The following is a 13,910-nucleotide window of genomic DNA, read 5'->3' as shown; positions in this document are numbered from 1 at the left end:
TTTTTGAATTCAATTTATTATTTATTTATTTTTTTATTTCATTAAATTTATTCAACTTCTATTTATTATTTTTCGTTTTTAAACAAAAATTTTCAAAGTTCAAATAAATGAAATCAAAATATAATTTTAGAAAATTTCAATTATTTCGAAAAATTTCAATTATACTTGATTATAAATATTCAATTATATTTAAAAAATTGTAAAGAGTTGTTTGAGAAAATTCAATTATCTTTAATAAATTTCAATTATTTCATAATTAAAATTCAATTCTGTTTAAAAAATTTCAATAAGTTATTTTATTTAAAAAATTTCAATAAGTTATTCATAAAATTAATTGAATTATGTTTAATAGATTTCAATTATTTGTTTACAAAACATTACATTTCCCAAAATGTCAAGGAGTTGTTTATAAAAATTCAATTCTCATAAAAAAACAAATTTTAAAAACCTAATTTTTTAGAACTTGAGAAAAATTAGTTACCTTAACGAAATACCCTTGATTATTTTCGAAAATTTTAATAAAATTCCTAAAAATTCAATTATTTTTTAAAAGAATTTTAGAAAATGTCAATTATTTCTTTATATTCCAATATTCTAGAAAAATAAGACTGAATTATTGTAAAAACTAAATTTTTTTTAGATCTTTAAATAAAATTCTTCGTTATTTCAATTTTTTATAAAAATTTAATTTTCAACTTTTTCGAGTTGAACTAATTATAGTAAAAATTTTAATTTTAACTATCTCGAAATTATTGTAAAAGTCTTTTGGATCTACTTATAACAAAATTCTTAACAAAAATTCAATTATTTTTAGGAATTTAAAAAAATTTTTTACAAAATTCGATTATTTTTATAAATAACAATATTCATCACAAGAATTCAATTATTTTCAAAAGTAATAAACTTCTTCGAAGAAATTAAATTATTTTTAAAAATTTGAACGAATATCTCGTCAAGAATTCAATTATCTTTATAAATAGCAAAATTTTTCGCCAAAAATTCAATTATTTTCAAGAATTTAAATAAAATTCTTTGCAAAATTTCAATTATTTTCAAAAGTTTTTCACAATTCAATGATTTTCAATATTTAGTATTTTCATAAAATTAATAAAATTCTTTTCCAAAATTCAATTATTTCGATAAATTTCAAAATTCATCATAAATATTCAATTCTTTTGAAAACTAATAAAATACTTTCCGAAAATTAAATTATTTTCAAAAGTTTTTAAAGATTGTTAAGAATTAAATTACTAATTTTTTAAATAGATAGAGAAAATCTTCTCAAGAATTAAATTATTGTCAGAAATTTTAATAATATTCTTGGCAAAATTTCAATTACTTAAACGAAATTTAATCAAAATTTTTCGCATGAATTCAATTATTTTAATAAATTATTATTTAAATTCTTCTCTAGAATTGAATTAGTTAAAAAAATTTATAAAAATTCTTCAAAAAGTTTTCAATTATTTTCAAAAATTGTTATAAAATTCTTTAATATGATAAATTTCAGTGAAATTTTAATTAAATTCCTTAAAAGAAATGAATTATCTTCGAAAGTTGTTACTTCTTTGTAAAAATTAAATTCTAAGAAACATTCAATTATTGAATAAATTATTTATTTTTGCATTTAAATAATTGAAGTCTCGTAGAATTTTCTAATAAAAATTAATTAAAAAATCAATAATTTCAGTTAAAATTTTAGATAATAATTAAATATTAAAAGCATTAGGGGGGGGGGAATATTTAGAAATAATTTAATTTTGAAAAGGTTTCGAATTTAAATCTTTGAAAATAAGAATTTTTCGTACTTTTAACTAACAATTCTGCGTAGAATTCATTTTATTATTTATTTTATTATTAATTCACTAGGTTATCTTTAAAAAAAAAAAATAAAAAAAAGCGATTAAAAAGCGATTACTTCGAGTCGAAGACTCGGAGTGATCGACTTCTTCATGTTTTATAATAATATTCTTATAATTTATTGAATTTCAAAAGATTTGAATTTGAAATTTTTGAAAATCTTAACTCCTATGGTAAAATAACAACGATTAAATATTTATTTAAAAAAGAAATTGTTAATGTTTTGGAAAAATTTTACAATGAAAGAAATTCGTAAATAAATGTATTAGAACATTTTTCTCAACATCTAATCATTTTTAGAGTGAATCAGAATATTCTTTTCTGGTCAGGGAAAAAGTTAAAATTTTTTCTGGAAATCGGAAAAGTCGGGGAAAAACGAAATTAAATTTTTGTTGCAACCCTACTCTAACTTTTGTCCGAATTATTGTCCCTCTGTAATATCTATTTCAAATATATACAGTCTCCAGGGGACAATTTTAAAGTGAAATCATTTTGTCGAAATAACTGAATAATAAATAAGCGAGTGGAAAAACGCCTTTTATATGGATGGCGATTCATTGTGGTGAAAAAGTTTGAATTTTCCTTGCGGGATCAAAAGGATGAGAATCAAGAGAAAAAGAGAGAGAGGGAGAGAGAAGGAGAGAAAGAGAGAGGATAAATTGTGTCACACTTTACCTGAGAACGTGCTGCTGGCAGAGTGCTTTACCATCGTTTCTTTCTTGGTAATCGTGCTCTCCCATTCGATTCGCCGATGACTGTCACTATCGCTTTTCCAAACGGACGCACGACAACCCGAAGATTCTGAGTTTGCCGTTTTCTTTACTGCCTCGATTTAACCTTTCTTCCAGAAGCAAAGCGAGTCTCATGATCCTTGAAGATTATGTCGAAGGGAAAACGAATTTTTCGGAAGAGACGAAATGGCGTCTCTCTCTCTCTCTCTCTCTCTCTCTCTCTCTCTCTCTCTTTTTCCTTTGATATCGTTTTCCTACAAATATGATATTCAATTTATGGAATACGAATATTCTGTTAGCGTTTTCTTTTTATGCAAATTTACATCTTTTGCGTACGCGGATATAAACGCGAGCAAAAAAAAGAAAAAATTGAATTTTTATTAATTTACTCAATTTTTTTTTGTCTCATATTTTTTTCTTGGTGAATTTTTTTCCCATTTTGTTTAAGGGAAAATTGAAAAAAAATCGTATGAACTGATACTTTTTCTTCTACATTTAATGATGAACTGTAAAATTTTTTTTCCATTTTGTTCAAGAAAAGTTGGAAAAAAATGATATAAAACTGATACTTTTTTTGAACAGTGAGAATTTTTTTCCCATTTTTGTTCAAAAGAGAAGATTGAAAAAGAAAATCATATAAACTGATACTTTTTTTATTTAATGAAAAGAAAGAAAGAGAGAAAAAGAAAAAAAAATTGGCGTCTCGTATATAAAAGAAAATGGTATTTTTATTTCGGTTTACATTTGGGTTATTGCAGTGCAGCTCATCTCTTTCTCTTAAAACGGAAAGGGTTTTTCGGTGTGAGATGTATGAAACTAAAGAAAATTAGGATCCCCTTGTCCCTTACGTAAATTTTCTGAAATCCTATTATCATTTGCGTCACGTATCCTTCGATCGCACAAGTGCAGAATAATAACAAAAGAGGAAAATTATATATATATGCGAAAATAAAAGAGGGATTTTGATACCTTAACGTATACTTATTTCTTTTCGAATATGTATACATTACGCAAATATAATTTTTTCTTACCACGAATCTAATACAAAAATTTAAATTCTTTTTTATTTCTGACAATAATATCTTTTTAAATTACTTAATTCTTTGAGAACTATGTATCATAAAATTATTGTTTAGAAACACTAAAAAAAATTAATTGACAAAATTCAATTATTTTCAAAACTAATAAAATTCTTCACTCAAATTCAATTAAATATATAGGTTTAAAACTTTTTTCAAAATTCTCGTCAAAATTTCAATTATTTTTATAAAATATAAATAATAAAATAAATTCTTCTCCGAAATTCAATTATTTTCCAAAATTTTGATAAAATATTCTTTGCAAAATTTCAATTATTTTCAAAAATTTTCCTGAATTCTATGATTTTAAATATCTACTTAATAAAATTTTCCAATAGAATTCAATTCTTTAAAGAAAATTTTTGAGGAAGTTCTACGCAAACCATTATTTTTAGGTATAAATAATAAAAATTTCACAGAAATTCAATTATTTACAAATTTTTATAAATTTCTTCGTAATAATTCAATTATTTTCATATAAAAAATAAATTTTTTTTACAGGGTTTCAATTATTATCATAAACAATAAAATTCTTCTTAGGAATTCAATTAATTTTATGAATAATAAAACTCATCACAGAATTTCAATTATTTTTAATAAAATTTTAATCGAATTTCTCGAAAAATGAAATTATTCTTGAAAATTTTATTTAAATTCGTCAAAAGAATTCAATTATTTAAAAATTTGTTGAAAAAATTTAGTTTTTCTAATTCAGTTTTAAGAAACATTCAATTATTTAATAAATTATTTATTTTTGTATTAAAATAATTGAGCTCCCGCGGGCAATAACTCGATCTGCGCTCGGACGCAAGCGCTAGTACCAGTCGGGGAGCAGTGAGCGCCTCTGCGCGACTCACTGCCACCCGACTGGTATTAGAGAGTGCGTCCGAGCGCAGATCGAGTTATTGCCCGCGGGAGCTCAATTGAATTCTCGTTGAATTTTCTAATAAAAATTAAATTAAAAATAAATTTTAGTTAAAATTTTTGACAATAATTGAATATTAAAAGCATTATATCGTGAATTTTTAAAAATAATTGAATTTTGAAAAGGTTTCAAATTAAAATCTTGGAAAATTTAAATTTTTCATACTCTTAACTAACAATTGTGTAAAATTAATTCTTTTATTTAGTAAATTTCAATGAGTCGTTTATAAAAATTTAATTACGATTAATAAATTTCAATTATTTGCTTATGAGGATTCAATTATCATAAAAAAGTAAAACTGAGAAATTTTGAAAATCTAATTTTTCAGATTTAAAAAAAATTAGTTTCTTTGTCGAAATTTCCTTGATTTTTTACAAAAATTTTAATAAAATTCCCAGAAAATTCAATTATTTTCTATTAAATTTTAAGAAATGTCAATTATTTCTTTATAAAAATTCCAATATTCTTGAAAAATCAAACTAATATTATTTTAAAAACTTAATTTTTTCGATTTTTAATTATAATACTTCGTTACTTATTTCAATTTTTTACAAACATTTTTTTTTTAAATCTTTTCGAAATGAACTAATTATTGAAAATTTTAATTGTAACTCTCACGGAATTATTGTAATTTTTTTTTTATTTAATTTAGACCTTTTAATGATTTTCCAAAATTTTTTGAATATTCAAATGAAACAAATACAGTTTTTTCTTTTTTTAATAAAATTCTTTGAATTCACAATTATCTTTATAAATATCAAAATTCTTCTCCAAAGTTCAATTATTTTCATAAATGTTATAAAAATTCTTGTCCTAATTTCAATTATTTTCAGAAATTTTTCTAATTTCAATGATTTTCAATAATATTATAATAAAAGTTTCCAAAAAGAATTCAATTATTTAAAAAATTTTTTAATAAACTTGTATGCAAACATTGAATTATTATCATAAGTAATAAAAATTTCACTGGAATTCAATTATTTTTACAAATAATAAAATTTTTTCAAGGAATTCAATTAATTTCATAAAAAATAATTTAAAATTCTAGAAAATAATAATTAAATTAAAATGATGAAAATAATTTCGATGAAGTTACAGTAACAATATTTTTATAATATAAAATAATGATTTTATCTCTCAATCATTTTTAATTATTAGAAAACATGAAGAAACCGATCACTCCGAGTCTTCGACTCGGAGCAATCGATATCTTCATGTTTTATAACAATACTTTTATAAGTTGTTTAATTTAAAAAAGGTTTGAATTTAAAATTTTTCAATGTCTTAATTCCTGTGGAAAATCTTGTTCCAAAAATAAGATTAAAAATAGAAATTGTGTAAATATTTTTCTTCTTTTTCTAAAACAAAATAATAATTTTGTTAAAAAAATTGTGATTCATAAAGAAAAATAATGCAAAATAAATAAATTTTCTATTTCTTAATTACAGTTGTTTAACAATTTTTTAATTTTGCTTAGAAGTAAAGAACAAAAATCTGCATAATTTCAATTTGACAAAACATAATATTTAAAAAAATTTTAGTCTTTTAATGAAAAGAAGTGAAAAAAATTCTTATGATTTCTATTTGTCATTACAATTTTGAATTAATTGTAAAATAAAAATAATTATAACTTAATAATATAATATATAATAAATTCTATCTAAAGTTAACAAAATACAAAAGTTAAACAAAAGACAACTTCAGAGTGTGAAGGACAGAAAAAGTGAATGAATGAAGGTATGAAAGAACATTCAAATTATTATAGTTAATTATTATGAGTTATATTGAAATTGAAAATGTTTGAGTAAAATAAGTTAAAAATTACGAAAATTGAAGTTAGAAGAATATAAATTAGTGTAAAAATATGTAAAGGGAGCAAAGTATAAAAATTAAATTATACATCTAAAAAAACCAAATAAATATAAATTAGTTAAATAAAATGAAAAATAAAAAATAAAAATTGTTTCCCATTTTTGTTTGCAGGTAAAATTGGAGTCATTTCTTTCATCAGAAATCTACTTATCCGAAGAGCATCTAGGAAATCAAGCAAAGGTAACTTTATTTTGTATGCCTGTTCAGAGACCGAGTAAAGTTTCCGAGCCAGATTTTTCGCGCCGTAAATCACACTCGTTTCGTTCTACTATTTTATTTTACTTTCTTTTGGCTCTAGCGTGCGAGACATGTATATATGCACTGTTTCGCGAATTCGTCCCAAAAGTGTAGAGCGAGCTGGTTTATATACATATACAGTCGCAAGGGTTTTACTGCCAATGGAATCGCTGTCGCTGATGTTTTCCTCGTGCCATCGAAAATGAAGCAAACTCTTTCTCTCTCTCTCTCTCTCTCTCTCTCTCTCTCTCTCTCTCTCTCCCTCTCTATTCTCTCCTTCCAAGTTCCAACAGAGAGTAGAGTAGTGTAGAGTATAGAGTAGAGCAAAGGCAGAAAACGCAATCAGAAAATAAGGAAACATCTGGCGGTCAGAGGAAATCTAATTTCTAAACGCTCTCATTCTGCCAGCGCTAATTCCTTGCTTTTGTAACTCGATAAAAATCGACTGACGAAAAATCGACTGCGGTACCAAACCCTCTTTTTTGTATAATATATATATATATATATATATATATATATATATATATATATACACTGTACTCTATAATATATATTCTGTACTCGATATAAATACACACAGTAAATACACACATATACAGACGCAGTCCAGATACTTGACAGAATATCTACTTTACTTGGGGAATCGTTATACTGGAAAGCGTCGCGCACTCTTCATTGTTCTCGGGGAAAATCGACAGAGAAGTGTAACTTTCTAGTACAGTAAATGGACTTGAGCAAAAAATAAAGAAAAAAAAAAGAATTGCAGAAAAAAAAGCTGTAGAGAAAAATCCAATAAGAATCAGGATGAGACTTTAAAGATTTTTACTTATTGTCAGCTTTATCGAAAGGAATGGTATAGCTCGTTTACCTGACGAAGTACACCTTTAACGATATCTAAATGGTTATGGTTGAGTAGCTTCCCTGTGAATGAAGAAACCCGGGATTTAAATTGATTTTCAACTTTTATTGATATCCGATAATTCAGTCTTTGTCGTTTAAAAAATTATACACAGTTTCGCATTTCTTCTTATTCTGCTTCTACTTCATTGACCTGTGTTGGTAATTTTGTTTCTTTTTTATGCTTGATAGTAAGATTAGGATGAAATGTGCGCTTGGAATTTTGTAATTAACATTTTTTTTCTACATTCGTAGGATTAAATACTGAAAGATGGTGATTTGTACCAAAACGTAACAAATTGATAATAAAAGTACCAAATTTTGTATCAAATTGGTACCAGTAAGTTTTCATGTGGCACCAAAAGTTTTAAATTAAAACAAAAAATATCAAATTGAAACCAAAAGTATCAAATTTGTACATCAAAATGTATCAAATTTGTACCAAAATGTATAAAATTGGCGCCAAAAGTTTCAAATTGGTACCAAAAATATCAAAGCTATTCCAAATTATCATAAAGTATTAAATTGACACCAAATGTACCAAAATTGATAATAAAAGTACCAAATTTTGTATCAAATTGGTACCAGTAAGTTTCCAAGTGGTACCAAAAGTTTCAATTAAAATCAAATTGAAACCAACAAGTTTTAAATTGAAACCAAAAAATATCAAATTGATACCAAAAGTATCAAATTTGTACATCAAAATGTATCAAATTGGTACCAAAAAGTTTAAATTGGTACAAAAAAATATCAAAGTTGCAATAAATTGGTACCAGTCGATATCAAAGTGGTACCAAAAGTATAAAATTGGTATCTTTAAAAATCTTTTTCTTGATCAAAATAAAAAAAATTCCTTATCACAGTTGTGTTGATAAATTTATTAACTTAATTTAATTTATTAACTTACTCGTAAACACTGGAAAAGTTTTATAAAATTTTAAATAAGAAAAATTTATAATAAGCAAAATAATAAAGAAATAAAATCATAAAATATCTAATTCGAAAAAATGAAAATCCAGTTTCAGGGGAATAATCGTAATCTGTCTATAAAATCAAAATTTTCTATGATTTCCAGCATTAATATTTTACATTTATTAAAATTAGAAAAAAAAAATGGAAAATTGAAAAAAGGGAAAATGAATATTTAAAAAAAGGTTAATTTCTAAAAACGTTTCTTTCTTTTTTTAATTGTATAATATTACTATTTGCACATTTTTCTGTTAAATTCTTGAAATATACAAAATTTTTCGTTTACACAAAATAAAGAGGAAAAGTATCTTCTCTTTATAATCTTTTTTGTAATTAATGTACTGGTTGGAAGAAAAATTCTTTCTCAAACATTCATAATATTACAAACGGCAAATATTGAAACGCATAGCCAATTAACGAGAAACTGACATTTATTTTCAACTGTAGTTTTATAGTCTCTTTTCATTTCCATCTTTTTTCATATTTTTCGAAAATCTGCTCTAAAATCCTTTTCTCTTCTATCGAAACTTTTAACTTTCATTTCGTATTACAGTTAAATCGTGTGTGATTTTAAATCTAATTTCTTTTTTTTCTATTTCTAATGATTATAAAATTTTTTTTAATCATTTATAACTTTTTTTTTGACCATTGAAATAATCTCTTTTTTGCCAGCAAAGAGGGAATATAGTGAATTTCAAAGTAAGTTTGAAATAATTGAATGCTGACAAAATTGAAAAAGTCGATTGGAATCTATAATATAATAAACGGAGGAGATTGCACATTTAGAGGAAAGTTGATAAGATTCATTTTGATATTAAAAGGAAAATTTAATTCATTTGCCGTTGAGTTTAATGCATCTAAGTGAAATTTAAATAAATTGAAGAAAATGAATATACTCTTTATAAAATTGTATATTTAAATTTAATAATTTGTTCGATATAATGTTTTTACATTCTCATCATCTATTCACTTAATAAGAAAGTATGGAATTTTCTTCATTTAAATTCTAATAATCTTTCTTTGGTTAATTATTCACATTTCGTGATTAACCGATTTACATTATTCTGCTCTTAAAATTTGTCCTTTAAGAATTTATTACTGAAATTCAAATTTTTTTATCTATTATTTAGAATTCGACTATTTTTAAATAGAATGAATATACTTTTAAAATTTAATCCATTATGTCGAGTTTAATATTTTAAATATTAATATTTAAAATTAATATTTACTATATTATTATTTAAATTACTATTATTTAGTCTTAAAGCTAATTTTTTAAAATTTTTAATTCTAGTGAATATTCTATAGAATTTCACTAGAACAATTCTATAGAATTTCTATAGATTTTTAATTAGAAAGAATATAAATTTCGTGAAATTTCCGTAAAAGTTAGTTTTTTTTTTGAAAAAAGTTCAGTAAAGTCCATAATTTGATTAAAAAAGGACGAAAAGTTCGTAAATTGTGCGATATAATTTGGAGAATTTTAGAGAAATTATAAATGACTGCAGACATTCAATTATTTTCAAAAGTAATAAAATTCTTCGCAAAACATCAATTATGTTAAAAGATTTTTAATAATTCTCTTCAAAATTTCAATAATCTTTATAAATAATAAAATTCTTGTCAAAATTTCAATTATTTTTAATAATTTTTAATATCCATTATTTTAATAAAATTTTTCAAAAGAATTAAATTCTTTAAAAAAAAATTTTGAGGAAATCCTACGCAAACATTTATTTTTAGGTATATAAATAATAAAAATTTCACAGAAATTCAATTATTTACAAATTTTTATTAATTTCTTCGCATTATAATATTCAATTATTTTTATAAAAAAATAAAACTATTACAGGGATTCAATTATTTTTCTAAATAATAAAATTCTTGTCAGGAATTCAATTATTTTAATAAAAAGTAAAACTCATCGCAGAATTTCAATTGTTTATATTTTTAATAAAATTTTAATCGAATTCCTCGATAAATGTAATTGTTATTAAAAATTTTATTAAAATTCGTCAAACGAATTCAATTATTTAAACATTTGTTGATAAAATTCTTTATGAGTATTCAAGAAACAGTCAAATATTCAATAAATTATTTTTTTTTTGTATTTAAATAATTGAATTCTAGTAGAATTTTCCATTAAAAATTGATTTAAAAATAAATTTCAGTTAAAAACAAATGAATTTGATAATTCTCAAAAAACTTTTTCAAAAATTAAAAAAAATAATGGATTTATAGAAAAATTTCAGTTAACACTAAAAAAAATTTAATTTTGGGGAAGGTACAAATTATTGTAGAAATTCAATTGTTTTCAAATTATGTTAAAAAATTGTAAAATTCTTCTTACTAGGAATTCAATTATTTTCAGAAATAATAAAACTCAATGCAGAATTTTAATTATTTTGAAAACAATTTTAATTGAATTTCTCGGAAAATGTAATTATTTTTAAAAATTTTATTAAATTTTGTTAAAAGAATTCAATTATTTAAAATATATTGATAAAAATCTTTATGAGAATACAAATTTTAAGAAACATTCAAATATTCAATAAATTATTTTTTGAATAATTGAATTCTAGTAGAAATTGTACAATATAATTTGAAGAATTTTAGAGAAATTACGAATGATTGCAGAAATTCAATTATTTTCAAAAGTAATAAAATTCTTTGCAGATATTCAATTATGTTCAAAATATTTTTTTAAATTCTTGTCAAAATTTCAATTATTATTTTTGGAAATAATGAAATTTTTCTCCGAAATTCAATTATTGACAAAATTTTTTATAAATTTCTTTGCAATTATTCAAAATTATTTTCATAAATAATAAAATTTTTACAAGGATTCAATTATTTTCGTGAATAATAAAATTCTTTTTAGGAATTCAATTATTTTCATAAATAATAAAAGAAATCGCAGAATTTCTATTGTTTTTAATACAATTTTAATCGAATTTCTCGGAAAATGTAATTATTCATCTGATTGAAAAAATGAATTTCAGTTAAAATTTTAGATAATAATTGAACATTAAAAGCAATATAGCGTGAATTTTTATAAAGAATTGAATTTTAAAAATTGTCGAAGAACTTTTTCGAAAATTAATTAATTTAAAGAAAAATTTTAGTGGAAAATTCTTAAAAATAATAATTGAATTGAAATGATGAAAATAATTTTGAAGAAATACAATATTCTTATAATATAAAATAATGATTTTATCAATTTTCCATCTTTAATTATTATAAAACATGAAGAAATTTAATTTATTCTTTTAACTAAAATGTTTTTTTTTCTTTTTTTTTGAACGTATTTTTAAATACTTTCACTGGTTCAAGTTACTAATTTAAAAGAGTGATATATTATATTTAAATGATATAAACAATTTTTGCCTAAAATTTGTTATAGAAATCAAATGTAAAATATAATTACACAATAATATAAAGCTGAAAAATATTATTTCACGAATTTAAATTCTTTCTACACTGTAAAAAATTCAGGGAGTTGACGGTCACTGGAGTTGGGAGTGAAATTTTTCCGAGTCAAAAATCAACACCAAAAGGGAGTTAATTATTAAATTAACTCCTTTTTGGAGTTAATTCTTATTTTTACTGTGTAAAATTTAACTCCCTTCGCTTTAACTCCCAAATGGGTGCGACTCTTATAGAATCCCCTAGAGTTAAAATTTAACTCCCGTTTTTTACAGTGTAATTAAAAATCACTAAAATTTTTTAGAAGTCATGTACATAGAAATTCTATAGAATCATTCTAGTGAAATTCTGTAGAATATTCACTAGAATTCATGAAGAATGATTCTAGTAAAATTCTATACAACTTTTTCAGCTGGGTGGACATAAAAGACATGTGTCACTGTAATTTGTAAAATTGTAAGAGGCAATTAACGTCACCAGCATAATTATATAAATAATCGTCACTATAATAAATAAATGGATAATAATTAAGAGTGTTACATTAATTCAAAGAGAAGTGTCAATCGTCATCATTAATGACAATTTCAGTTTGAAATTGTTTACATGAAACGACATTATATGCGGGATGTGTGAATTGTATATATGGTATGCGCGAGAAAAGCAAATAACCTGAGAAGAGAAACGATCCATTGTCAGTATATTCTATATGTATATATATCGGTCGTGAGCTTGACCAATGATTAAATATATAAGTGTACAATATATATATATATATATATATATATATATATTCCCACTTCACATATAGTATTAATTCCGTTTTAAACCATCAGATCAAACTAACAACGGAGCAGAAGTGATTTAAAATACAAAATTATTTTGCAACGATACTCTGCGGCTTTGATCGGCTCACCGCATTTCAGTCGGTATACCGGAATGCTTTATAATAAAGCGGAAGTAATCCATTTAAACCAATACTGTGACTCTCTTTTATATTCATATATATATATATATATATATATATATATATATATATATATATATAAGAGAGAAAGAGAGGACTGCAACATCGTTTATATCTTTCATTCACTATACGCATATTTTCTTCGGCTTTGTCTTTCAAAATCCTCTCATTTCGGTATAGTTGTCTCTCCCTGAGGACGCGATTTTCCTCTTCTCTCTTATTTGTATCCTATTCTCTTATAATTACAAATTAATTTTAATGCCTCTTCATTCTTGTACTTTAATATTTTGCTTTGGATACAAAAAACAGTAGAGATTTTTATGTTAATATTTTATTTAAATTTTACAGAGTAAAAAAAATTTCACTAGGGATTTAAAAAGAAATCGAATTTTCAGAGAATTATTCATATCTTGCATATCATGGAAATTAATTCTTATAAACTAAGTAAATGTTTAAAATTTAATTCCAAGGATTTTTCTTTTTTGAAAAGTTAATATTTAAAAAAGAAAAAAAATGTATTTATTTCATTTGAATATTGAAAAAATTTTGGAAAATCATTAAAAGGTCTAAATTAAATCTAAAAGAAAATTTACAATAATTTCGAGAGAGTTGCAATTAAAATTTTCAATAATTAGTTAATTTCGAAAAGATTTAAAATAAAAATGTTTGTAAAAAATTGAAATAGGTAACGAAGTATTTTAATTAAAAATCGAAAAAATTAAGTTTTTAAAACAATATTAGTTTGATTTTTCAAGAATGTTGGAATTTTTATAAAGAAATAATTGACATTTCTTAAAATTCAATAAAAAATAATTGAATTTTTTGGGAATTTTATTTGAATTTTTGTAAATAATCAAGGGAATTTCGACAAAGTAACTATAATTTTTTTTAATCTAAAAAATTAGATTTTCAAAATTTTTCAGTTTTTTTTATATAATAATTGAATTCTT

General features: G+C 22.7%; 1 protein-coding gene across 2 annotated transcripts in view; it reads left to right on the top strand.

Moving 5' to 3' along the window:
- Window positions 1–13,910, top strand: part of LOC122500507 (connectin) — a 543,906-nt gene that overhangs the window by 111,215 nt on the left and 418,781 nt on the right. For both annotated transcript variants that reach the window (XM_043609469.1, XM_043609467.1), the window contains exon 2: window positions 6,579–6,647. The gene's annotated coding sequence lies outside the window, so the exon portion shown is untranslated. The remainder of the gene's footprint in view (window positions 1–6,578; window positions 6,648–13,910) is intronic.

This window comes from Leptopilina heterotoma, unplaced genomic scaffold (assembly GCF_015476425.1).
Source record: "Leptopilina heterotoma isolate Lh14 unplaced genomic scaffold, ASM1547642v1 Lhet_187, whole genome shotgun sequence".
Taxonomy (NCBI): Eukaryota; Metazoa; Arthropoda; class Insecta; order Hymenoptera; family Figitidae; genus Leptopilina; species Leptopilina heterotoma.
The sequence above is the reverse complement of the archived record's forward strand: the minus strand, read 5'-3'. Positions and strand labels throughout refer to the sequence as shown.